General features: G+C 49.3%; 1 pseudogene; it reads left to right on the top strand.

Moving 5' to 3' along the window:
• Positions 1-643: 643 nt before the first annotated feature.
• Positions 644-27,462, top strand: part of LOC148165092 (serine/threonine-protein kinase MARK2-like) — a 60,230-nt pseudogene continuing 33,411 nt past the window's right edge.

Here is a 27,462-nt window from a genome sequence, read left to right as displayed (position 1 = left end):
CCTTCTTTTCTCTCTCTCTTACCATAAATCCACCCGCCTGGGTCAGCCCTCCTGACCTGCCTTCTCCTTGCTGCCCTCTCCCTCCCCACAGAATCACGGAGGGCTGCCAGTTCTTCTTCCAGATCTCTCAGATGCTTCCACAACCCTGTCCTGAGGCGTGTGGCCTTGGCCCCTGCTGTCCTTCCCTGCCACCTCCACTCTGTGACCCGAGCAGTCTTCCGAAAACCGCACCCTGGTCTTCCCACTCCTTGTATGGGCTCACTGGCGGGTTTCAGCACCTTGTCCCCCGCTCCTAAATGCATATCCAGAAATGGAAAGGGCAGAACTGCTCTGCAAGCAAAGACAGACGCTGCCACGGACCAGACGTGGTTCAGAAACTCAAGGTCATCAGTGGGCCTGCAGCGATGGGTCTGCTGAACTCTGGATTCAGATGCCACAGAGGCAGCTAGCACGTGGCCGGGACCAGAGCTGGCCCAGGACAAGTGGGAGACAGGCACCAGACCCACTGTGGGAGCCCTGGGCAGGACGGGCCCCGCTGGCTCATAGGAGGAGTTGAAAATAGGTGCTCTTACCACACTGCAGGGACAGGGGCGTCTGTCCGCCTGCCAGAGGCTGAAGGCAGGGCTGCAGCTGCAGGGCCGGGATGGGCCAAGCCGCCTACTGGCCACAGGTGCAGTCCGTCGATGTCACTGTGGAGCAGGGGTCCTGGGCGCCAGTGTGAGACCTGGTTCTAGCCCTGTCTCAGGCTTCGTGGGACGGGGAGGGTGCTGCTTTGGGACAGCACACTCTGCTGGCCAGGGAAGGCTGAGCAGGGTGGGGAGCTGCGTCTGCACCCCAGAATTCCAAAACTAACACCGCACAAGGCCACTGCAAAGCCACACGAAAGGTCCTTGAAATGTCTGTGAAGTGAGGGATGTTTGGGGTCTGTGTTCGTTTCCTGCGGCTGTCATAGCCACATGTCCCAGACGGGGTGAGGCGGGGCTGCCAGCCACCAAAGTTTGTTCTCTCACACTTCTGGAGGCTGGGAGTCCAAAACCAGTAGGTGAGCAGGGTCGGTCGTTCTCAGGGCTCCGAGGGAGAACCAGCTCCCGCCTCGGCCTGGGTCTTCACACGGCCGTCCTCCTGTGTCTGTGCATGTCTCTGTCCAGATCTCCCCCCTTAAAGGCACTGGTCACATGGGGCTGGGGGCCCACCCAGATGACCCTGTCTTAACCAATTACATCGGCAACTACCCTGTTTCCAAATAAGGTCACAGTTGAGGTTCTGGGGGCAAGGACTTCAGTGTGTCTTTCTGGAGGAGTCAACCCATAGCAGGATTCTCTAAGAGAAAAAGGAGGAATAACATCCAGGAAAACAACAAACACTTGTGAAATCCAAACAGAAAGCAAAAGAGACAGGGATAGATATGAAAAAGGACCAGCTAGTCCTCCTAAAAATTAAAAACTCATCATGGGAATGAGAGCTGTAAGCCTCCACAGACGGTCAAACACAGGAGATCATCAAAGAGAAAATAGTAGCTTTGAAATGAGTCCTGAGGAATTCACCCAAAACACAGCTCCGGGTATCTCTTTATCTAAGAACGTTTCTTGAAGAATTAAGAATAAATCTATGAAAAGCCAGGTTAGGGATTTGGGGGCCAGGCTGAGTGATCTGATGCAGCAGTTCCAGAAGCTGAAATTGCGGGAGGAGTAAGAGAAGCCATGGAAGGGATCACGTCCCAGTATCTTTGAGACTGAATGCAAACACAAGTCCTCCTTAGGTGAAACACACACATACACAGAGCAGAGCATAATAAGTTAAATCTTTCTGTGACTTCCCATTGCCTTGTGGTAAAATCCAAACTCTTCCACACAGCCTGTAAGACCCTTGAGTGCCTGCTCTGGGCCCACCTCACCAGACGGAACCCCCTGGAACTCTGAGCTCCAGCCACACTGAGTAGCTCCAAGTTCCCCAAATGCAACGTGCTGTTACCACCTTCAAGCCTTTGCTCATTCTGTTCCCCACTCCCAGGAACCCTTCTGGCTCTTCTCCCTGGAAAATGTCTGCTTCTCCTGTCCAGGCTCAACAGAGAGGCTGCCTCTTTCAGGCAGCCCTCTCTGATCTCCTGGGCTGAGTTAAGATTTAACTTTTCTGCTCTATATTTAGATCTGTTGCACAGTTTTCAAATTGGGGGTTCACTTGTCTCCCCAAGAGTGAGCTGCTTCTGGGTTTCTCGGCTGCAGCCAGCCCATATTTTGTTTATAGTACAAAGTACTATTAAAATGCAAGTTACCATTATAATAAGAACGGTAATAATAATTATCATTATTACGGTCTTGGGCTTTGGGGCGGCTGGCAGTTTGTTTATAGGACTTGTGTTTGCCTGAAGGGCCTCTTTCATGCCAGTTAGAAATGGATGGTTATTACAGACAATTGGTCTCCTGCCTGTGCATGGTTTTGTTTTGCTTTGTTTTGTTTTAATCCTTGGAATGAAAGTTAGACCCTGTCTAGCCCATTATGGGGACGTCCTTAAGCCATCAATAGTCCTCAAAGTTGCTTGTTATGAAGCAAACAGGCCTGTTTGCAGGCATTGCCAGCACCACATACCACTTCTTCCTGATGCTGCTCTTCTCTTTATGGTAAATGCAATTAATAGGGATGAGCAATGGGAGGATTCAACAGCATTTGGGCAAGGATGGAAATGTGTGTGTGCATTTGCAATCGAAAGAGGACCCTGACAGCCGGCATTGAGGTAATGAACTGCACGCGGGCTGTCTCCAGAGGCAAACGAAATGATTCCTGGCATCCTTCAGAGGCATGGAAAATTCTGCAGCTCCCACCCCTTTGGAAGGGGCTTTGGGGGCAGGAGGGTGGGGAGTTTGTCCCTGCCATGCCTGCCCAGCCAGGGGGCTGCACTTTGCTGACGTGCCTCTGCTCATGGGGCTGTCACAGGAGGTGAGGCTGGAGCAGCCCCCCAAGCTGGAACACAGGGTCACGTAGCCAGCACAGGCAGGGACAGCCAGGAAGCCAGGAGCTTGCATTTCAGGGTGAATGGCCCTGTGTGGGCGGGGCGGGGGGAGGCGGGGGGGGGGGCGGTCCCTACCCCTGCATGGAAGAGTGAAAGTGATCAGCAGCTTAAAGGTTATCACCCAGAAGCACACTGTTAGTTTTTGTTCTCAAAAATACTTACTGACTTTGTAAAGTCCGTGAGTCAAAAAGGATGTTGAAGCATCCGGGGAGGATCAGGCCAAATGACCTCAGGGACCTTCTAGTCCCCAGCGTCCAAGATTCCCAGAGATTTAATAGAAAAAAGGAGAAATGTAATAAAAGAGCTAAAGAATGTTTGCACTGTCTTGGAAATAAGAAAGATAGTGCTGTGCTCTTGTCTCTGGCCCTTGGGACGAAGCGGCTTCTGGAGCCTGTGTGCCCTGGGGTTTGTGAGTGGGATGGACTGTCACCAAGTCAGCCTCATCTAGAACCGTACAGCCATGAAGAGGGGCCTCTCTGAGAGTCAGGTGTCTGGGACGGTTGTGCAGCATTGTGATGGGTGTCCAGGCTTGCCCTGAGATCCCCAGCCCCCAGACTCTGCCTCCCCGAGGGTGCCTCCTTGGCCGTGCATCCAGGACACCAGCCCCTCTATGCATGTGTGTCCTCAACACTGTCTTCCATCAGGCTTCAGAGCCTACATCAGAGGGTCCTCTCACCCCAGGCCTACCAGAGGGCAGGTGCTCAAAGAATGTTTACAGAATAAATGCAACTCAGGGAGCACCCCGGGATACAGGTGCGCTTTGAAGATATTTCACAAGGGTTCTAGAGCACGGGCCATTCACAAAGGCCCAGCTGTGGCTCTGCTCCAGGGATTAATCCTGAATCATGGGGAGGTCCTGGGGCCCCCAGGGGAGGGGCGCCTGAGGGGCTTGAGGAAGCTGCTCTCTATCCACTGATATGCTAGTGTTTCTGGATTTTTACCACTAGGACTGCTGTTCTGGAGTATACAGCTTGCCCTGGGGACCACGACCTTCTGGAGGATACAGCTTGCCCTAGGGACCAGTAAATGAACATGTGCTCAAAAGTCCAGATAGAGACAGCATCTGGAAACACAGCTGTGGGTGTGCCCTGGGGCTCGCACAAAGCAAAACAAATCAGATGACGTGAAGAACCTTGGGAATGTGAGGAGAGTGGTCCCAGAACATGCCTGGCTCTAGAAAGGTTTGGGGTCCAGTGTTAGGGAGACTGAATGTCTGAGCTAATATACGAGGAGGCCGAGGAGATAGCAACAGGGTGAGCCAGAGCAGGGATGTCATGTCAGGGTGCTGGGAGAAGGGGTATCAGTTTGCTGGCGATGCTCCTTGGACCACATTCTCTGCTTGGCCCTGGGGCACAGTGAAGAAGGGCCCAGAAACGTTCCCTCAGGGCCCAGCCCAGGAGGTGTCTTGGTTCTAGTCAGGCTGTCCAGGGACTGAAGATGTACCCTAGGTACTGGAGGTCTGAGATGGGGAATCTGGGAAACTGCCTGAGTTCAAGGTGTGCACCTGTTCCCAGGTGCCGGCTCAGGTGGTCAGGGTAGGTGGGGCTCTGCGCCTCCTGGGCAGTTTCAGAACTGGCTCTCGGGGGGCAGTCGGGGGCGGAAGGGAACTGCAATGAAAAGGGTTGGGAGCTCGCAGCAGGGTGAGGAGCCCGGGAATTGACTTAGAGGAACAAGACCAGGTCCTCGGGTGGGCTGTTTGCTGAGGGAGTGCGGCAGCTACAGCCTGGCTCGTGTCCTGGGCTCTGGCATTTGGGGCCTGGGTGGGGGCCGCAGGCAAGGCCGTGAGTCAGCCCACCGCTTGAAACCCCACTGCCTCGTATCCCGACCTCCTGGGATGGTGGGTATTGCCATCCAGAGAGCTGGCTTTTCCAGGTTTACCATTCAGCTGTTTTGGCTCAGGCTTCTCTGATGCTCCACACGACATAGTAATTTCGTGTTTGAACTCTGGAGCCAAACACCAGCTCGTGGTGTGATGACTTGGGGTCGCTTGGATGCTTCCAACAGGAAGAACTGTCAAATCCCACTAAGGGTGCCCGAAGGAGACACTCGACCTAGCCTCTGTGGGCTATTTCGCCACCCTTTCCCAGTCCAGGGCATCCCCCAGGCTGCACAGCATCCTGGCTGTGTGAACCTGGTGAGCCATGCCACCTCCCATCTCTAAGTGGGAACAATAGTGGTCCCTCCGTTAGGGCTGTCGAAGGGCCCAGTATGCGTGGCTCTGTGCTGGGTGTCTGGGGTGCTTTCGGTGCCGGGTGCCAGGGATTTGCTCTGGGGGACCTGGGCCTTTCTGGTGGTTGTTGCTGTTCATGTGGCTCTCGGGGAGCCCTGGGTGGCCCAGGAAGGGGCTAAGGGTCAGAACCCGTGCGCCTGGCCCCTGGGCCACGTGCATCTGCCCTGGGGGTATGCTCACCAATCAGGGCGGCCTCTCCTTCTTCTGCAGCAGACTCAGAGCAGGCCACTCCTTCACTCAGCAGATACTTACTGAGTGCCAACTGTGTACCTTACCGATGCTGGGCTAAGGCAGTGAACAGGGCGCGTAAGTTCCTGTCCTCCGGGGCCGGCGTTCCAGCTGGAGAGAGTGAAACGATCACTGGTGCACAAATTAAGAACGTCGTTTCCAACAGGGCAGGCACCATGAGGAAAGTCAGCCAGGATCCGGCAGAGGGTGTCTGGGTGCCGGTCTTCTGGGGAGGTGGCCTTAGAACTGAAACCTAGGTGGAAGGACTCGTGGGGAAGGGAGGAGCAAGACCTTCAGAAGGTTCCAGACCGGGGTGTCTGGGGAGGGAGGCGGGTGTGGGCCCACTGGCTTAGAGGAGGACTCTAGGCAGCATCTGGGGGGTGGGGGATGGGGTCCACTCCAGGGCAGTATCTACACGTGTCCCCAAACCCATGCTGGAGAGCCGTAGGGGAGACCGAGGCAGAAGTTCATTAGCACAGAGGGGGTCCGTATCATGGGGCACAGGCAGGAAGGTTGCAGTGTGGGGAGCTGGCAGACTCTAGGGATCCCCACTTAGTAATTCTGGGCCTCCTCGGCCTACCCGGGGATGGGGTGGGACTGCTGCAGGGTGGGCTTAGTCCTGGACAGGCTGCGCTAAGAGGTGGAGGGAGCTGGGGATGCAGGTGAGAGACAAGGAGGAAGCCAATGTGCAAAGTCCAAACTCCTCACAAGAGGATGGTCACAAATTTGGGTCCCCAGCTTGAAGCATGTGGAAGCGATCTAGCTTGTTAGTCCAAACAGAAACCCAACTCACACGGACTTAAGGACCACTAAAATTCCAGTAGAGGAATTTGGGGCCTATAAAAATTAAAATTGCAAACCACCTTCAGGCACTGATGGATCCAGGGGCGCTTTTCCTCTCTCACTTCTGTTTGCCTCTGGTTGGCTTCTTCCTCTGGAGCCTCTTTCTTTGCCAGTCTGATAGCTTCAGGCTTCAGTGAGGAAAGGGACACCTGTCAGCAGATGGAGCCCAAGTCTGCGGACTGACGTGGCTTTGGCCTTTGCTCAAAAGACACGGTAGTTTAGTGTTTGAACTCTGGAGCCAAACAGCAGGATTCAGGTCCTGGCTATGCTACTTTAGAGCTGTGTGACGTCGGGCAAGTCACTTAACCTTTCTAGGCCTCAGTTTCCTTTTGTGAAATGAGGATAATAACAGAACACCTACCTTACAGTGTTTTTGTTGTAAGGATGGAAAGAGCTAGAAAATGAACATTTCTTCAAACAGTACCTTCTCTTTGAACAAGTCAGAGTGACTAGGAGGGCAGGGCTCTGATTAGCTGAGCTGGCAGATACCCGTGGCCAGGCAGGAAAAGAGGGAGAACCACAGGGATTCCAGTTCCAGATCCTACAGATGCTCTGAGAGGCAGATCTGCAGACCAGGAGCGGTTGACATACTCCAAGGCAAAGAGCATGGCTGAAAATAGGACACAGAGTTAGGGTCGGGAACCAGAAAAGATTCTTATTTAAATATAAGTGTTTACTGAGTACCTACTATTTGCCAGCATCACTCTGAGTCCTGCAGTTTAACAATAAACATAGACAGGAGCAGTTACTGCTCTCCTGGAAGCTACATTCTGGTGGTGGGAGGGGGTAGGGTGGTGGATGGACAATGAACGAGATAACAAATAAAATATATTCATAATTTAAAAATTTATATTTCGTGTTTCATACTGAAATCATATTCAGAACACATTCAAGACCAGTAAGACAAATCCGTTCATCAGGCATTTACTGAGGGCTTCTGCTGGGCTAGATGCTGGTGATATGGGCCTCACCCCCCTCAGTGGCCCTGCTGTTCCCTCTGCATCTGTCTGTCTCATGACACCACTCATGCTGCAGGAGTGATCTGTCTACAAGTCTGTCTACTTGAGTAGATTGTACACTCCATGAGGGGCTTGATGCCTCTCTGCTCAGTATAGGGCCTCACCCATAACAGATGCCCAGTGTGGATTTGTGCAATGGATGGAAGGGTGGGTGGATCAGTGGATGGATGGATGAGTGTGTAAATGATGGTGGACAGATGGGTAGATGGATGGAAGTTATGGATAAATGAGTGCATGGGTAGATGTATATAGGTGGATATATGGATAGTTGGTAGGAGGATGGATGGATGGATGGAAGGAAGGAAGGAAGGAGGAAGGAACTTGTCCACATACTCCATTTGCCAACCAAACTCTTCTAAGCGCTATACTTAGACTAAAGGGGCAGCAAGTCCAAGGCATCTTGATATAGGAGATTTTTATAGCATCTGAATGTGTTTACCCCTGATCTGATGCCTTCAGGGGATTTGGATTCTATTCCCAGCTGTTAGATGTCTCCTTTGAGGTTTGGGTGCAGATCCTGGGGAAGACTGGATTCCAGTTAAAACCTAAATTTCCACTGGAACTTGGGTCTGTCAAAGAGTTTAAGTCCTTCCTGGGTGCCCAAACCACTGCGCCGTAGATGGGGAAACACCACTTAACCGTGTGCAGAGTGCTGGGGCCAGCGCCTCCTTGCTGGGATCAACCACTGTGACTTTTGGAGCCAGCTTTGCCACATCCCTGGATCATGAGAGAATTGGCAGTCCATTCTCCAGACACTTATTCCACACGTGGAAGTGCCTGAGACATTCCAGCTGGGCTGACAAGTGGGTCTTCTCAGAGTGCCAGAGAGTCTCCAACCCCAGCTATCGATTCTTTTTTTAAAGTAAGAAAAGTAGGCAAGTCTTTAAAATGCAAAAGAGCCCAATTTCCCAGCTTTTCCCACTCCCAAATGACTTCTTTCCAGGTGTGGGGTATTTTAAGCAGTTGTAAACACCATTTTTGTCAGACTTTTCATTTCTGGTAATGATCGTATTTATACAAATTCTCTCACTGTTCCTTCCTTGATCACAATTCATGGTCTAAGAAAAGATCTCTTCTAAACTCAAGTTTTAGGATATTTATAGGCTTTCCATCTAGAGGCAGGCACAGTGCTGGGCCCAATGGGGATGACACAGGCCTGGCCTCCCCATCAGGGCACTGCCATTTCAGTGGGTGGCAGATAACCTACAAGGAAACAGGATGTCATTTCAGGTAGTGCTAGCATAAGGAAGGAAAACAAGTTGGGGAGGGCATAGGAGTTATGGGCATTGAGAGGGTCTCTAGGACCCAGTGGCCAGGAGTGGATTTCTTGGTGAGATGATATTTGATCAAATCTGATGTGAAGAAAGGGAGCAGGACACATAACATCTGGCAAAGGGAAGAGCAGGTGCAAAGGCCCTGGGCAAGGAATGTGCTTGGTGCATTCAAGGCCCTGCTCCAGGAACAGCCAACATTAACATTAGAAACAAGGAGAGGAATCCCTGGGGGGCAAAGGTGGGAAGATAGAAAGAAGGTTCGGGGAGAAAGAACAGGATATAGGAGGGTGAAGGGAAAGTGGATTATATGTTCTCAACTGGAACCAGAGTCCAGAAAGAAGACACATGGGCTAGATCTACACAGGCGGCTGCGAGAACTCTGTTGCAAGGGACAAAAAGACCAACCTCAACAGACTTTTTAAAAGGTGGGGAGGAGAGTAGATTAACATATCAGTTCTTGGAACTGAGAATTCCAGGACAAGGTCTGGCTTCAGGTGTGGCTTAATCCAGGTCTCAGACAAATTCATTAGTACCTCTGTCTGTGTGTCTGTCTCTTCCTGTCTGGGCTCACTTGTACCACGCTGGTAGCTTCTCAGTATGAGAATTGCTATACCCCACATGCTGTGCTCGGCTCTAAGAAGGCAAGGATGTGTTAAAGCTGGGCCACGGGGCTGACTTCGGTGGTTTGAATTCCATGAACGCTTTGTGTCCAGCAGACTCAGGTCAAAGTTGGACCATGACACTGCCTCATGCTGGGGCCTGGGGACAGTGTTTAAGCTCACTCTGAGCCTCAGTTTCTCCCAGCCCTACCCATCAGGGTCACTGGCAGGAGCAGGTGAGAGTACATGTATGCAAGCTCCTGTCCAGGGGACGAGGGGACAAGGGCAACGTGAGTCCTCCATGAAAGTGAGTTTCCTTTGCTCCGAGAGCGGGGAAGGGAGGGCGAGGGAACTTGATCCTTTGATAACAACGATTCACATTTTAAGAAAACAGCTCCTTTTTAAAGTTACATGTAAGGACAAAATTGTGATGTTATTTTTTTTTAAAGATTTTATTTATTTATTTGAGAGAGAGAGAGAGAAACAGCATGAGAGGGGAGAGGGTCAGAGGGAGAAGCAGGCTCCCCGCCGAGCCAGGAGCCCGATGTGGGACTCGATCCCAGGACTCTGGGATCATGACCTGAGCCGAAGGCAGTCGCCCAACCAACTGAGCCACCCAGGCGCCCCAAAATTGTGATATTCTTATGGAAGAATACTCATATTCTCGAAAGAGACCCTAATGACTGGAAGTTGTATTGCGGTGTGAACTTCCTCTCCAGAAAGAGTTTAGCTGGGGCCCTGCCTTCCAGGCTGAGATGGGCTCCCGTGCTCACTGCTTGGTGCTTGGGGCCTGGTTGCCGGCAGCCCCTCATGGCCACATGCCTGGTTGATGCAGCTGGGGGAACCTTCTAGAGAAGAAATGCTTATTCCCCTCTGTGCCACTTGGGATGAGGAGAACAAAGCAATAAACCCTCTCGCATTAGTGCTAACAAGATTTGCTGAATACCTCTTTTCAATCCTGCTGAATGTGTCGAACGGGGCTGAAGAAGTTTACAAGCCAGAGTGAGTTATGATGTCAAAGCCCAATGCTCATTATTTCCTCTGAAGATGTTCCTGATGGGACTAGACTTACCTTGGGGCAGGTGCCCTGCAGCAGGTCTGTCCTGGAAAGGAACAAAGAGAAATATGCCCAGAAAAGTGGGCCAGGCAGTTGGCATCTAAGCCAGTGACCTAAACATGCCTGGTGCTCAGAGGATGGGTCTCCTGACAGGTCAGAGTGCTTTCCAGCAATTAGGATGTGGTGGAAGCCACATTTGGCGCTAAGGTCATCTCTGCTCTCCTGTGACCTTAGATAACTCCCTTTCCTCTCTGAGCCTCACTTTCCCCATTTGAGAGTCCTCCCAGCTACATAACATTTCAGCCTTTATTTTTGGATGTGTCTACCCATGAAATGGGCTGTCTCCCATATGTAATGATCTCCCTGGTTGTGGAAGAAATCAAGCTGCAGTTGCAGCTGTGATCATATGTTGCACATTCATAATCAAATATTTACTGAGGTGGCACAGTGCTGGTGAGGAAGCCCAGGGGCTCTTGTCCTCCTGGAGCTGACATTCAAGTACACAAAGAAACAAGAGCATTAGGTAAAGCAGGGTATGGCAGGGTGTGACAAGGGAAGGCAAGGGTCAGAAAGGCTTCTCTAAGTCAAGACCTAAAGAATGAGAGGGTGCCAGCCCTTTAAACCGCCAGGGCAGAACATGCTAGAAGGTACGTTCTCTTGCAAGGTCCAGGACGGAGGAAGTGCTGGCTCAGACAAGGGTGGGAGAGTGGGAATGTGAGGATATGAGCTGTAGGTTTTTGCAGATGCCCTTTGTCAGGCTGAGGAATTTTCCTTTTTTTTTTTTTAAATTTTTTTATTGTTATGTTAATCACCATATATTACATCATTAGTTTTTGGTGCAGTGTTCCATGATTCATTGTTCATAACACCCAGTGCTCCACGCAGAACGTGCCCTCTTTAATACCCATCACCAGGCTAACCCATCCCCCCACCCTCCTCCCCTCTAGAACCCTCAGTTTGTTTTTCAGAGTCCATCGTCTCTCATGGTTCGTCTCCCCCTCCGACTTACTCCCCTTCATTCTTCCTCTCCTGCTATCTTCTTCTTTTTTTTTTTCTTAAAATATGTTGCGTTATTTGTTTCAGAAGTACAGAACTGTGATTCAACAGTCTTGCACAATTCACAGCGCTCACCATAGCACATACCCTCCCCAATGTCTATCACCCAGCCACCCCATCCCTCCCACCCCCAACCACTCCAGTAACCCTCAGTTTCTTTCCTGAGATTAAGAATTCCTCATATCAGTGAGGTCATGTGATACATGTCTTTCTCTGATTGACTTATTTCACTCAGCATAACACCCTCCAGTTCCATCCACGTCGTTGCAAATGGCAAGATCTCATTCCTTTTGATGGCTGCATAATATTCCATTGTGTATATATACCACCTCTTCTTTATCCATTCATCTGTCGATGGGCATCTTGGCTCTTTCCACAGTTTGGCTATGGTGGACATTGCTGCTATAAACATTGGGGTGCACGTACCCCTTCAGGTCCCTACATTTGTATCTTTGGGATAAATACCCAGTAGTGCAATTGCTGGATCGAACGGTAGCTCTAATTTCAACTGTTTGAGGAACCTCCATACTGTTTTCCAGAGGGGTTGCACCAGCTTGCATTCCCACCAACAGTGTAGGAGGGTTCCCCTTTCTCCACATTCCCGCCAACATCTGTCGTTCCCTGACTTGTTAATTTTAGCCATTCTGACGGGTGTGAGGTGGTATCTCATTGAGGTTTTGATTTGGATTTCCCTGATGCCGAGCGATGTTGAGCACTTTTTCATGTGCCTGTTGGCCATTTGGATGTCTTCTTTGGAGAAATGTCTGTTCATGTCTTCTGCCCACTTCTTGATTGGATTATTTGTTCTTTGGGTGTTGAGTTTGATAAGTTCTTTATAGATTTGGGATACTAGCCCTTTATCTGATATGTCATTTGCAAATATTTTCTCCCATTCTGTCGATTGTCTTTTGGTTTTGTGGACTGTTTCTTTTGCTGTGCAAAAGCTTTTTATCTTGATGAAATCCCAATAGTTCATTTTTGCCCTGGCTTCCCGTGCCTTTGGCAATGTTTCTAGGAAGAAGTTGCTGCAGCTAAGGTCGAAAAGGTTGCTCCCTGTCTTCTCCTTTAGGATTTTGATGGACTCCTGGCTCACGTTTAGGTCTTTCAACCATTTGGAGTCTATTTTTGTGTGTGGTGTAAGGAAATGGTCCAGTTTCATTCTTCTGCATGTGGCTGTCCAATTTTCCCAACACCATTTGTTGAAGAGACTGTCTTTTTGCCATTGGACATTCTTTCCTGCTTTGTCAAAGATAAGTTGACCATAGAGTTGAGGGTCCATTTCTGGGCTCTCGATTCTGTTCCATTGATCTATGTGTCTGTTTTTGTGCCAGTACCATACTGTCTTGATGATGACAGCTTTGTAATAGAGCTGGAAGTCTGGAATTGTGATGCCGCCAGCTTTGCTTTTCTTTTTCAGTATTCCTCTGGCTATTCTGGGTCTCTTCTGGTTCCATACAAATTTTAGGATTATTTGTTCCATTTCTTTGAAAAAAGTGGATGGTATTTTGATGGGGATTGTATTGAATGTGTAGATTGCTCTAGGTAGCATTGACATCTTCACAATGTTGATTCTCCCAATCCATGAGCATGGAACGTTTTTCCATTTCTTTGTGTCTTCTTCAATTTCTTTCCTGAGTATTTTATAGTTTTCTGAGTACAGATCCTTTGCCTCTTTGGTTAGATTTATTCCTAGGTATCTAATGGTTTTGGGTGCAATTGTAAATGGGATCGACTCCTTGATTTGTCTCTCTTCTGTCTTGTTGTTGGTGTATAGGAATGCCACTGATTTCTGTGCATTGATTTTATATCCTGCTACTTTACTGAATTCCTGTATGAGTTCTAGCAGTTTTGGGGTGGAGTCTTTTGGGTTTTCCACATACAGTATCATATCATCTGCAAAGAGTGAGAGTTTGACTTCCTCTTTGCCGATTTGGATGCCTTTGATTTCTTTTTGTTGTCTGATTGCTGTGGCTAGGACTTCTAATACTATGTTGAATAGCAGTGGTGAGAGTGGACATCCCTGCCGCGTTCCTGACCTTAGGGGAAAAGCTCTCAGCCTTTCCCCATTGAGAATGATATTCGCTGTAGGTTTTTCATAGATGGCTTTTATGATATTGAGGTATGTACCCTCTATCCCTATATTCTGAAGAGTTTTGATCAAGAAAGGATGTTGTACTTTGTCAAATGCTTTTTCTGCATCTATTGAGAGGATCATATGATTCTTGCTCTTTCTTTTGTTATTGTATTGTATCACGTTGATTGATTTGCGGATGTTGAACCAGCCTTGCAGCCCAGGAAAAATCCCACTTGGTCCTGATGAATAATCCTTTTAATGTATTGTTGGATCCTATTGGCTAGTATTTTGGTGAGAATTTTTGCATCCATGTTCATCAAGGATATTGGTCTGTAATTCTCTTTTTTGATGGGGTCTTTGTCTGGTTTTGGGATCAAGGTAATGCTGGCCTCATAAAATGAGTTTGGAAGTTTCCCTTCCATTTCTATTTTTTGGAACAGTTTCAGGAGAATAGGTATTAATTCTTCTTGAAATGTCTGATAGAATTCCCCTGGGAAGCCATCTGGCCCTGGGCTTTTGTTTCTTGGGAGATTTTTGATGACTGTTTCAATTTCCTTAGTGGTTATAGGTCTGTTCAGGTTTTCTATTTCTTCCTGGTTGATACATCTCTAGGAATGCACCCATTTCTTCCAGGTTATCTAATTTGCTGGCATAGAGTTGCTCATAATATGTTCTTATAATTGTTTGTATTTCTTTGGTGTTGGTTGTGACCTCTCCTCTTTCATTCATGATTTTGTTGATTTGGGTCATTTCTCCTTTCTTTTTGATCAGTCTGGCCAGGGGTTTATCAATCTTGTTAATTCTTTCAAAGAACCAGCTCCTAGTTTCGTTGATCTGTTCTACTGTTCTTTTGGTTTCTAGTTCATTGATTTCTGCTCTGATCTTTATTATTTCTCTTCTCCTGCTGGGTTTAGGCTTTATTTGCTGTTCTTTCTCCAGCTCCTTTAGGTGTAGGGTTAGGTTGTGTATTTGAGACCTTTCTTGTTTCTTGAGAAAGGCTTGTATTGCTATATACTTTCCTCTCAGGACTGCCTTTGCTGTATCCCAAAGATTTTGAACAGTTGTGTTTTCATTTTCATTGGTTTCCATGAATTTTTTTAATTCTTCTTTAATTTCTTGGTTGACCCATTCATTCTTTAGTAGGATGCTCTTTAGCCTCCATGTATTTGAGTTCTTTCCGACTTTCCTCTTGTGGTTGAGTTCTAGTTCCAAAGCATTGTGGTCTGAAAATATGCAGGGAATGATCCCAATCTTTTGGTACCGATTGAGACCTGATTTGTGACCTAGGATATGATCAATTCTGGAGAATGTTCCATGGGCACTAGAGAAGAATGTGTATTCCGTTGCTTTGGGATGGAATGTTCTGAATATGTCTGTGAAGTCCATTTGGTCCAGTGTGTCATTTAAAGTCTTTATTTCCTTGTTGATCTTTTGCTTAGATGATCTGTCCATTTCAGTCAGGGGGGTGTTAAAGTCCCCCACTATTATTGTATTGTTGTCAATGTGTTTCTTTGCTTTTCTTATTAATTGCCTTATATAATTGGCTGCTCCCATGTTCGGGGCATAGATATTTACAATTGTTAGATCTTCTTGTTGGATAGACCCTTTAAGTAGGATATGGTGTCCTTCCTCATCTCTTATTACAGTCTTTGTTTTAAAATCTAGTTTGTCTGATATAAGGATTGCCACCCCAGCTTTCTTTTGGTGTCCATTAGCATGGTAAATGGTTTTCCACCCCCTCACTTTCAATCTGGGGGTGTCTTTGGGTCTAAAATGAGTCTCTTGCAGACAGCATATTGATGGGTCTTGTTTTTTAATCCAATCTGATAGCCTGTGTCTTTTGATTGGGGCATTTAGCCCATTTACATTCAGGGTAACTATTGAAAGGTATGAATTTAGTGCCATTGTATTACCTGTAAGGTGACTGTTAACTGTCTGTTGTCTGTGTTCGTTTCTGCTCTTTGCTGCTTTTAGTCTCTCTCTTTGCTTAGAGGACCCCTCTCAATATTTCTTGGAGGGCTGGTTTCGTGTTTGCAAATTCCTTTAGTTTTTGTTTGTTCTGGAAGCTTTTTATCTCTCCTTCTATTTTCAATGATAGCCTAGCTGGATATAGTATTCTTGGCTGCATATTTTTCTCGTTTAGTGCTCTGAAGATATCTTGCCAGTCCTTTCTGGCCTGCCAGGTCTCTGTGGATAGGTCTGTTGCCAATCTAATGTTTCTACCATTGTAGGTTACATATCTCTTCTCCCGAGCTGCTTTCAGGATTTTCTCTTTGTCTCTGAGACTCGTAAGTTTTACTATTAGATGTCGGGGTGTTGACCTATTATTATTGATTTTGAGAGGGGTTCTCTGTGCCTCCTGGATTTTAATGCCTGTTTCCTTCCTCACATTAGGGAAGTTCTCTGCTATAATTTGCTCCAATATACCTTCTGCCCCTCTCTCTCTCTCTTCTTCTTCTGGGATCCCAATTATTCTAATGTTGTTTCGTCTTATCGTATCACTTATCTCTCGAATTCTGCCCTCGTGATCCTGTAGTTGTTTCTCTCTCTTTTTCTCAGCCTCTTTATTTTCCATCATTTGGTCTTCTATATCGCTGATTCTCTCTTCTGCCTCATTTATCCTAGCATTTAGTGCCCCCATTTTTGATTGCACCTCATCAATAGCCTTTTTGATTTCGATTTGGTTAGATTTTAGTTCTTTTATTTCTCCAGAAAGGGTTTCTCTAATAACTTCCACGCTTTTTTCAAGCCCAGCTAGTATCTTTAAAGTCATAATTCTGAACTCTAGGTCCGACATCGTACTAATGTCCGTATTGAGTAGGTCCCTGGCTGACGGTACTACCTCTTGTTCTTTTTGCTGAGGTGATTCCTTTCGTCTTGTCATTTTGTCCAGAGGAGAATAGATGAATGAGAGAACAAAATGCTAACAGGTTTACAACGTCCCCAGCAAATATACTGTATACAAATCAGAAAAGACCTGAAACCAGGGGAAAAGAAAGGGAAAGAAAGAAAAAAGAAAGAGAAAAAGAAAAAAAAAGATAAAAACAAAAACAAAACAATACAAAAAAGGCAGAATATGATCAAATATGATCAGGCTAGTGCATAGATCAGTGCCACACACTAGATTTTGGGCGTGTTTTGGTCTGTTAGAAAAAAGTGCCTCCTAAAATTTTAAAGGAAGAAAGACATATATGTACCAAATAAGGGTTGATACAATGAAGGGATGGAAGATGACTGTAAAGATGAAAATTATAAAAGATTTTATAAAAGGACTTGGTAAGATAAGTTGTTTGAAAAAAGAAAGAAGATTTAAGAAAAAAAAAAAGGAAAAAGGGAGAGAATGTGATCAGGCAGGAGACTAGAACAAAGCCATACACTAGTGATTTAGGGTATATTTTGATCTGTTAGAAGAAACTGTACCTCAAAATTTTAAAGAGAGAACAACTTATATATATATATGCCAAAAATAAGGGTAACTACTATGAAGGGATAAAATATGACTCTAAAAATGAAAAATAAAAAATGTTTTTTTTTTTTTAAAAAAGGGATTTATAAGATGTTGGTTGAAAAAGGGAAAAAGAAAAATAAAAAAAACAGTCAACAAAAATTAACTTTGATGAAATAATGAATCATGGTAAAAAAAAAAAAAAAGCCATGAATCTATGTGCAGTATTCCCCTAGCGCTGGAGTTCTCCTATTCTCTTTGATCGATCAACTTGGTCTTGGCTTGCTGGCTGTTTGTGCTGATCTTCTGGGGGAGGGGCCTGTTGCTGTGGTTTCCAAATGTCTTTGCCGGAGGCGGAATTGCCCCGCCCTTGTCGGTCCGGGCTAAGGAAGCTGCTCCGGTTTGCTCTCAGGAGCTTTTGTTCCCTGCAAGCTCTCGGTACAGCCTTGGAGGACCAGGGCAGAAATGGTGGCCTCCCAATCTCCACTCGGAGGAGCTGAGAACTCGGGGCCCCGCTCCTCAGTGTGCCCCCAGAGAAAAGCAGTCACTCCCGTGTCCCCGGTCTCCGGCCGCACTCCGTGCTCACCCGGCCTGTGACCGAGCGTTTCTATCTCTGGCACCCGACCCCGCGCGGAGTCTCCAAACCCAGCAGATCCCTGCGGTGCGTTCCCGCACCGCTCCTCCCCGGGAAGGAAGGGGAGTCTCCCCGGATCTGCTGCTTGTTGGGTCCCTGCTGGGGGAGCCATGCCCCGACTGGGCCGCAGATCACAGTTTATGGCAACCCCGAGCTGAGAGCCCGCGACTCTGCTCCGTCTCTGCAGCCGGCTTCCCCGCTCTGATACCTGGGAGCTCTGGCGCACTCAGGCACCCCGGGTCTCTCTGTGACCCCAAGGGTCCTGAGACCACACTGTCCCGGGAGGATTCCACCCCCCGCTTAGCCACTGCAGCGACGTCCCTCCGCCGAGCCAACTTCTAAAAGGTCCGATTTTGTGCTCCGCGGCTCTATCACTTGCCAGAAGGGGCCGGCGGAGGCCCCTCCCCCGCCGTCTATCCTCCCGAATATCGCCTCGGATTCACTTCTCCGCACGCCCTACCTTCCAGTAAGTGGTCGCTTCTCTGTTCAGAGAGTTGTTGCTACTCTCCTGTTCGATCTCCTGTTGAGTTCGTAGGTGTTCAGAATGGTTTGATCCCTATTCAGCTGAATTCCTGAGACCAGACGAAATCTATGTCTCCTACTCCTCCGCCATCTTGCTCCGCCTCAGGAATTTTCCTTTTATTGTTAGCTGGTAGAGGGGTTTTGTCACAAGTCTATGTTGAATTTTATCCAGGCTTTCTTCTGCATCTATAGATATAATCATATTTTTTCCTTTAGTTTGTAAACATCATGATTAATTTTCAAATGTTGAAGCAGTCTTCTTGCTGAATTTTATTCACTAGATTTTGTTAAGGATTTTTGTGTCTTGTGTTCATGAGGGATACTGGTCTGTAGTTTTCCTTGTGGCAGTGCCTTTGTTTGGTTTGGTTATCAGGGCAAATGTTAGCCTCATAAAATGGGGTGGGAAGTGATTCCTCCCTTAATATCCTAGAAGATTTTGTGTAGAATTGGTGTCATTTCTCCCATACATGTTTGATGGAATTCACTAAGATTAGGATATAGGACTATTCATGCTATCTGTTTCTTCTTGGGTGAAGTTGGACAGTTTGTGTCTTTTAAGGAATTCACCAGGATATCCAACTAGCATAGGGTTGTCCCTAGTACTCCTTACTGTAAGTTATGTGTTTTCTCCTTTTTTTCCTTGATCAGTCTGTCCAGAGCAGGAGTTAGCACACTACAGCCTACTGGCAAAATCCAGCCCGTGGCCCAGTGTTAAAGTTAAAAAAAAAAAAAGAAAAAGAAAACACAAACAAAAACCTGTGATAGGAACTATATGCGACCAGCAAAGCCTAAAATATTTATTATCTGATTATAGATTCTATGTTATCCTCTGGATTGCATGATTTTCTGATGAGAAATCTACCGTGACTCTTTTCTTTGGTCCTCATAGTTACTATAGTGTTGTCTTTTTCACTCTGATGGGCTTCAGTACTTTTTCTTTGTCTTTCTTTATCTTCCAGAAGTTTGAATATGATGTGCCAAAGTTTTTGTTTTTCTTTTGTATTTACCTGCTTGTTGCTCTCTGAGCTCCTTGGCTCTAAGTTTTGGTGAACACGATTCACTGTGGAAGTTTTTCAGCGATTGTTTTGCAACATTTTAAGTAAGCCAGAACTCACATCCTCTCTCTTTTTGGAGGTACCTCCCTTTTCTTGGATTTTGAGTTTATTGGTTTCCTGCAGCCTGAGCTCTCTGATGAGTGAGGAAAAGTTGTGAATTAATCTATCGCCTGGCTTGCCATCATTATCTTTTTAGGGTGAGCTCTTTCTAACACTCTATATTGTAAGCAGAAACTGGAAGTCCTGGCTTGGCTTTTCTTAACTTTATTTTTTTGAAGATATTTTACTGTGTGTTGTCTTCCAGAACTTTCTTTCCTTGTTCCTGATTAAATAACAGGACTATATCCAGGTTCTTGCCCATAGCTATAGTCAGTTTACTTTCACTGCTGCAGAGTCCACTGTCATGATTTGTTTATCTGTTTTCCTACTGATAGGCACTGAGGTGTTTCTGTTTCAAGGCCCTTTTGAATGACAACACCCTGAATGTTCTCGCACACACCTCCCAGTTTACACAGCACATTCCTGGGAGTGGAATTAGTCATAAGATACGAGGTTTTTGAACTTAAACCCACCCACACATGGTGATGAGAGTCCCTGCCAACACTTGGAATGACCAGACTTTTTATTTTACCCAGTCTAGTGAGTCCCAAACAGCATCTCGCGTGATGTCTGGATGGACATGGCCCTGATGGCTGGGGAGGTGGGGTGTCTCCTTGTGTGTTTACTGACCATTTGTTCTCCCTCTGGGTCATGGATCTTCTCTGCTTCACATCTGAAAACCCAGACCTCCACCTCAAGGGTCCATCCCCCTGGCACCTATGTGGGTCACTTACTCACCTCACATTTTCCATAACTGTCACCTTCTGAAAATCATCTTTTAGGGCTCGACCAAATCCTCAGAATCCTCTCTACCACATCACCTTGCTTCACTTGGTAGCACTTCCCAGCATCTAAAATGACCAGTTGTGTATTTGTCTGCCTGTTGACTTTGATGCCCAGGATGTAAGTTCCCCAAGAGCAGGGACCAGGTGGCTTTCTAGCGCCAGCATCTGGCACGTGGTCGGCACTCGGATACTTGTTGATAGGAAGAAATGAATGAATGCGTGAGACAGAGACTTGACCAGGACTCGGGTAGCCTGGAGAATCTCAGAGATCGCTGGCATCCGATGTCTGTTCCCAGGGCCTCATGACCCAGGCAGGGTATGTGTGACAGTATGGACATTTCAGCACCACCAGGGGACACGCCCACCATCCAAGTGGTGCTGGCTTTCTCCTCCAGCCCCAGCCCTAGTAGGACACAGGCTCCCACTTGTTATGTGGTGGGGTTGTGTCTGTCTCCTCTGGTGTCAGCTGGCTGGTTTCATCCGGGAGCAGCTGTGCATTACATGGAGGCCCCTGCCTTTTCTGGATGGGAGGCCCTGTGGCCAACAGCCTGGCCAGTTGTATGGTTGGTTTTGTGGACTGCAGAGTGACCAACAGCATGATCGGCAGTGTGGTTGACTGTGCACACAGACAGCTGGTCGACCCGCAGAAGGGCCGGCAGGGGACTCACATGGCACAGACAGGGCAGGCGCCTCGAGGTGTGTCGTCCTTCCCTGCTCAAAGACCGTCAGCAAGGGGTCCCTCTCACCTCACCCAGGGCCCGCAGGAATAGATTCAGAAGAGAAACCCGACAGCTTCCCAGGGCGGGGTGGGAGTATGTGGGAGTGAGGGACCCACAGGGGTGTATTCTGCAGCCATAACTGCTGGGCTCGTTTCTGGCATTTCAGGGTTAATGTCCTCAAAGGAGACAAAGCCATTTCTGTCCTGAGCCCTCAGGTTCGTGGTAGGAAGGGCCGCACCCCTGGTGTTATTCCTGGCCCTGCTCTGCACAGTTCTCGGCCTATCACATCTCTGCTATTATGAATTCTCAGGGGAGATTTTTGTTTTTCCCTCTGATCAGCACGGAGATAGAGAGAGCAAAGCAGCTTTCCGGGCTGCTGGCTCGCCTCATACCCCCGCAGGTGTGTCACCTTGGGACCCCAGCTGGGCAGGCCCTCCTGCTACAGCACCCTCCTTGGCGGGGGCCGTACATTTCTATGCTGTAGCTTTAACAGCCTTACCAAGATACAACTCACAAACCATAGTGTCTGCCCATTCAGAGTGTACGGTTGAGTGGTTTTCCTTGTATCTGCAGAGTTGTGCAGTCATCACCTGCTACCTAACTCCAAAACGTTTTCGTCACCCCCAAAAGAAACGCCCCACCCATTAGTGCTCACTCTCCACTCCCGCATTCCTCAGACCCTGGCAACCTCGAATCTACTTTTTGTGTCCGTAGATGTGCTGGTTCTGAATGTTCCATGTAAATGGAATCACACACTATGTGGCCTCTTGTGTCTGACCTCTTTGACTTAGCGCAGTGTTTTCCCGATTTATCCATGCTGGAGCATGGCCAATGTTTCTTTCCTTTTTACAACTGAATAATACTCCATTGTGTGGATGGACCATACATATATTTTTTAGCCATTCCTCAGTTGATTTGGTTTTGTTTCAACTGTTTCCCTACTTTTGAGATAGCTCAGTGATATGACACATTTTAAAAATGAGTCCATGTGCTCTCACTATTTCAGGTAGGACAGGTGCCCTTGGGTTTCCAGGGCTGTCTGCTTTGCTTTGGCTTTGTTCTCCCCTTGCTTCCTGGTCCTTCAGGATGTCCAAGGGTCTCACACAGCTCCACGGGGAGGTGCACCCTGTCCCACAGGCACCATCCTGGGGCCTGGTGCTTGTCTGGGGCTTGCTTCTGGAATGAGGAGCTGAGAGCGTTTTGAGCATTTTTCTTTCCTGCTGCTTTGCAGGCTGGTCAGAGAGCCCACTAACGGTTCCCAGTTACCCCAGCTGATCTTACAAAATGGCAGGGCTCAGGGGCTGGGGAATGCAAGGAGGGGGCTCTCACAGGGGCTGGGGTGTCCGAGGGGAAGGGGTTGTATTGTGGTCTAAGTGCTGCATTGCAGATTACCTAGACTAAGAGGCTTAGAAGCTTAATAAGCATGTACTGTGCTCACAGTGTCTGGGATGGCCCAGCTGAGAGTCTCCACGGGGCTGCCGTTCAGCTGTTGGCTGGAGCTGTGTCCTCCTGGGGGGGGAAGACCCATGTGGTTGTTGGCAGGAGGTCTCAGTCCTCCCCACTCTGGCTTCTCCAAAGGCTGTCTGAGGGGCCTCACAACATGGCGTCTGGCTTCCCCAGAGCGAGCGAGGTGGGGCAGCAACATCTGTCATGACTGGAAACTACCCGACGCCACTTCTGTCACATTCTGTTCATTAGAAACAAGTCACTAAGTCCAGCCTGTGTCCTCCCCAGAAAGTGGAGGGGGAATTAGCCCCACCTTCTGAATAAAGGAGTACCAAACATTTTGCGGGTATGTTTTATTTTTTTATATATATTTTTTAAGATTTTATTTATTCATTTGAGAGAGAGAGTGAGCAAGTGAGAGAGCACAAGCGGCAGAGGGAGAGGGAGAAACAGACTCTCTGCCGAGCAGGGAGCCCGATGCGGGACTCGATCCCAGGACCCTGGGATCATGACCTGAGCCGAAGGCAGACGCTTAACCAACTGAGCCACCCAGGCGCCCCCATGGACATGTTTTAAAAGCACCTCAGGGGCTCAGACCACTTATTGGCTAAGCTCCGTATTTGGCAGCTCTAGGAAATGACATCTAGAGGAAGGGACTTGCCCAAGTAGGAGAGTGGGGGAAGAGATAGACTAGAGCCTAGTGATCAAAACCCTTGGCCCAGAGTGAAGGTACATTTCACAAATGGGGAAATGGAGGCACAGAGAGGTCAAGTACCTTGCCCAAAGTCACACAGCTGGTAAGTGGCAGAGCCAGGATTGTGGCCTTGCAGGTGGTTGGGGGGAATGCGTTGCACACAGGCAGACTGAGACCACCCAAGGGTCAGTGTAGTGGGAGGGGGAGGTCAGGGAACGCCTCTCTGAGAAGGTAACATTTGAGCGAAGACTTGAAGGAGGTGAGGGAACCATGTGGTCATTGGGCAGAGTGTTCTGGAGGAGGGACAGCAAGAGCAAGGGCAGGAATGGCCTTGGTGTGTGAGAGAAGATGGGGAGGCCAGCCAGCTGAAGTGGGTGGCTGGGCAGTGGGGAGAGTGGTGGCAGGAAATGAGGTTGGCCCCCTCAGTAAGGCCTGGGAAGTCCTGGCTTTGCCCCTGGGGTGGCCATGTCAGGTGTGGAGATGATGAGGGCTGTAGCCTCACGTGGTCTGAGTGGGGTCCATCTGGCAGTGTGTGAGGAGCAGACTCCGGGGTGAGGGCAGAGCAGGGGACCACAACCATGAGAAGCAGGGCTGGTGTAGGTCTGGCCACCAGATCAGCGGGGGAGGGGTGGTGAAGAAACACATTCTGGTCAATTCTGCGAGCGGCGCCACCAGGACTGGCTGGTGGATGAGATGAGGGTACGTGAGACCAGGAGGGTACACAGACTGACCCAGGTGTTTGGCCAGAGCGCGTAGAAAGGCAGACAGGTCCCTGGCTGAGATGGAAAAGCCTGTGGGAAGGTGGTGGGGGATTCAGCTTCAGCCAGGTGAGTCTGAGATGTCCATCACACATCCAAGTGGGTGTGCCAACACCAGTGGATATGCCAGTCTCCACTGGGGGGAAGCTCGGGCTGGCCACGTATGTTTGGTTTTCGGCCCATATTGATTCTCATTGGAGGTGGAAACCCTCTTGTTGAAACAGGAGGCAGAACCTTCCTGGGGTTGGGCAGGGGTGAGGCATCTGGCAGGGACAGCATGCTGGTAGCACAAGTCTTCTGAGATTGTCCTCAGAGCCCTCAGGAGTGCCCCCATGGACTGGCTTCAGCCCAAGGAGGACCCAAAGCCCACCCTTTCTGGCAGTTTGCCCTCCCCCACCAGCAGGAGGTCCCTCCTGGGCAGCTGGGGGAGGCTGCTCTGGTCCCATCCCCACGACCTGAGACACAGGGACTGACGTCGGGACCCACGTGGAGGAGGAGGAGGAGGGCCCAAGGCACCCCTCGGTCCGGGGTTGGGTCTCTGGGGGCGGGTGAGGGTCGGCAGCTTGGCCATGCCAATGGGAGGGGACACGGAGCTGGGGTGTCTGCCCCTCATCCTCACTCACTGCTGCAGCATATTAAAAATTACCCACAAGGTGCCCAGTCAAAGAGAATATTGGATTTTGTTTCAAGGTGACTGATCCAGAACTGAAATGGAGATGGAATCCTAAAGGCCTGGGAAGGTTCCCAAATTTTGTCAACACTGGATAATTCCTTCCAGACTCTTCTTAGGGAGAGAAAATCAAAATGCCAGCCAGTTGGGTTAAAACTAGCCTTTCAAGGAAATCGTTTGAAAGTTGGGTTTTTTTTTCCCCTCCTTCCTGAAAATGCATGTGAGGCTTTCTCCAAGGGCGGTCTCTGCCTGCCCCGCAGTGGGCACGTCACACGTAGTCTTTGGGGTCAGAGAGAACCACACCGAGAGAGGAGCATCTCTCACTCCCAGTTCTCAGACGGGGAGCCTGAGGCCCGGTGTGCTGAGGAATGCCCCAGAGACACAGGGCCAGGAGGCCATAGAGCAGACCAGCCTTGTGAGGAGCCGGTGCCGCTGCATCCTTGCACTGAGACCCCGGGTAGGTCGCTGTGCTTGTGTGCAAAGGGGACAGTGGCAGTCCCCACCCCGCAGAGTTACTCTGGGAGGACAGAATGTGGTAACTGAGACACAGCCCTCGGAACATGCCGGGCCCCTCACCTGCTCTCAGGGAGTGCTCATCGTTCTGATCGTTGTTATTTTCATCCCCGTCGTATCTCCTTTTCACGCCACTGCCAGATGGCTCACGTGCTCTTTCTGGAACTCCATTTTTATCCTGTCCCTCCTCCGCTCAAGATCCTGCCGTGGCTCCCTATTGCCCAGACGTTCTTTTTCAGCACTCTAAGTCCCACACATGGCATTGCTATTCCCTCCTCTCTCCTTCATTCGACAACTGCTTATGGAAGACAGACCTACTGTGTGCCGGCCCTGCTCCAGCACCTCCTGGCGGTGGTTGCAATCACTCGCCAGCTGCCACCCTCCCCCACCCACCTTGGCAGGCTGAAGGCTGACACCCTTGCTGTCCTCAGAGGACTCGGCTGGGGAAGGAGGGAAGAGGAAAGTGGCAAACTTTTTTTTCCCCAAAATGTCATCTGGACAGTAAGGGTGTTTCCTACCCGCAGATGCAGTTTTTTATAGCGTGGCCTGTGCAGGAGCAAATGCGGAGAGTGTCCCTGCCTGCAGACAGCTGGGCTAGGGCCTGCATATCCCACCCTGGGTTCTGGAGGAGTGAAGACATGTTTTGTGCTCTCTCCAGTAGGTGGCTGCACTCAGGTCTCTTCCCAGAAACCTCTATGCCTCCCTGATCCCTCAGCCTGGGATGCTTGACCGCGCCTCTGCTCCCTCCAGGAGCCTTGCATACCCTGAGCCCTGAGCAGGTGGCTCTCTGCTGAGCTTTGCTGACATCCTTCCCAGGACCTGGCACAGAGCTGGGCTTTGCACATGTCTCATGTGAGATGGCGAGCATCCATCAGCAAGAGCGCGTGTGATGCGGAATTATTTTACCTACAACCCATAGTCCGTGCTCAATTGACCGCCTCTGGCCAGGGAGGAGGAGGTTTCTGCACGTGGCCTACCAGGGAAGAACAATCAGATCTTTGCATCCTGACACCTCCTGGTGGCCAACGAGACCCCGGTAGACAGTCTAGGTCCCTCATCTATTCTGCAGGCCCTCTCCACCCACCCAGACTCTTGCAGACCTCCAGGGACAGGGATTTCTGTTTTTCAGGCACAACCATTCCATCTCAAGATAGCTGTAGTGATTTAACCATTTTCGTGATGGAAAGCCACAGTTTCTGCATCCTGTGGTGGGGACGTTCCCTCTCTTAGGGGCCCGACTCTACCTGCTCCCCTGCCCTGGGGCAGTGGTGCCGAGACCGAGGGGCATTGCCTCCGGGCACTCCTCACCGGCTGGGGGTCTCCACTGGGCACACTCTGGTGTCTCCCCCTCCCCCCCCTCCCCACCACCACCTGAGACCTAACCAGTGTCATTTTTCAAACAGGTGGGAGAGTTAGCTTTGGGCTGCGCTCATTTTGGTGGCTGAGAAAAAATACCTTAGGGGAACACAGCCTCCAGAATCGCATGTCTCACTGACAAGGCTCCATCCCTGATGCTTTACTTGATGACTGCCCAGCAGGGAGTTTGCCGCAGAGAAGCCCCTGGACGCCCCTGGAGGCTGATATGGGGGGATGAAATCAGCACTGTCGAAGATACAGCTCTTGCTCGGGGTTTGACAGAGCCTATTTGGATATGTAATTCTTATTCTAAGTCCATGCTCCCTTTCTGCAAACCATCTTGTCCAAGAGAAGACAACAGAAGCAGTTAGAGAGGGCAGGCGGCTTCGACTGGGCAGTTTCTCGGGTTCCAGCTCGCTGCCTTCCGCCTGACCCGGGCCGTATCGATTGTTCTGCCACAAATACCTTTTACGGTTGAACATTTGCAGAAGAAAACCTTTGGGCTCCTTACTGCTAGAGCAGCAAGGCGGCTGACCGAGTGATTACGCACACTGGCCTGAGCACCTGCTGTCTCCGCAGTGGCTTCCGGGCACCGCGCATCTGTGGACTGGGGCCTCGTCCGTCGGCTCGGCCCTTCTCTGCTGGCGGTGTCCTGATTCAGAGCGCTCGAGCTGCCCTCTCCTCTCCCTGGGAGACGGAAGCTCTTTGGAGATTTTTAATAAGGGCGGTAGATGCCATCTGGACTCATAAAAGCATTTGCCGTGATGCGAGGGGAGGCAACGGGGCGGCCAGTCACTCATTTATCTCCGTCTTCATTCAGAAACATTTCATGTACCACCCGTCTTGTGTCAAGCCCAGAAAAGGAGATCTGCTTATTTTTTATTTATACCCATTTTATTCCAAAAACCTCTTTGCTCGTTCCTTCTGTGGATTTTCATATCCGCATTTTGCAGATGGGTAGCTTGAGGCCCAGAGTGAGTAGGATTTGCTCAGTGTCACACAGCAGGGAGGGGCGGGGGGGGTGTTCTAGAGCTCCTGTCCAGAATCGGGTCTGTGTGTCCACCGCCCCGCACCCACATGGCCTGCAGAGTCCCCCCAGGCGGCCGCCAACAGACTGGCAACAGTACTCTTACTGCAGGCTTTCCCCACTGGCTGGCTGTGGGAGGCAGGAAGCCTCACTGTCCATAGAGATATTGGGTTCTGCTCTTGAGTGTCTGCTATTATTTGGAATTGTGAGGTCTGGCTCTGAACTCCAACGACCAATGCTTGTGGTCCTTCCTGGTTCCCCCTCGCCTTCCACTGGCGTTTGCCCTTGTGGGCCCGGCCTCCTGCCCTGCCACATCCCACCCTCTGCAGTGCTTCCTCGGGATCCAGGCCTG

This window comes from Eumetopias jubatus, unplaced genomic scaffold (genome assembly GCF_037043125.1).
Source record: "Eumetopias jubatus isolate StellerSeaLion01/CBP00866 unplaced genomic scaffold, mEumJub1_p1.0 scaffold_1, whole genome shotgun sequence".
Taxonomy (NCBI): Eukaryota; Metazoa; Chordata; class Mammalia; order Carnivora; family Otariidae; genus Eumetopias; species Eumetopias jubatus.
Note: the sequence above shows the minus strand (reverse complement) of the source record. Positions and strands in the feature narration are given on the sequence as shown.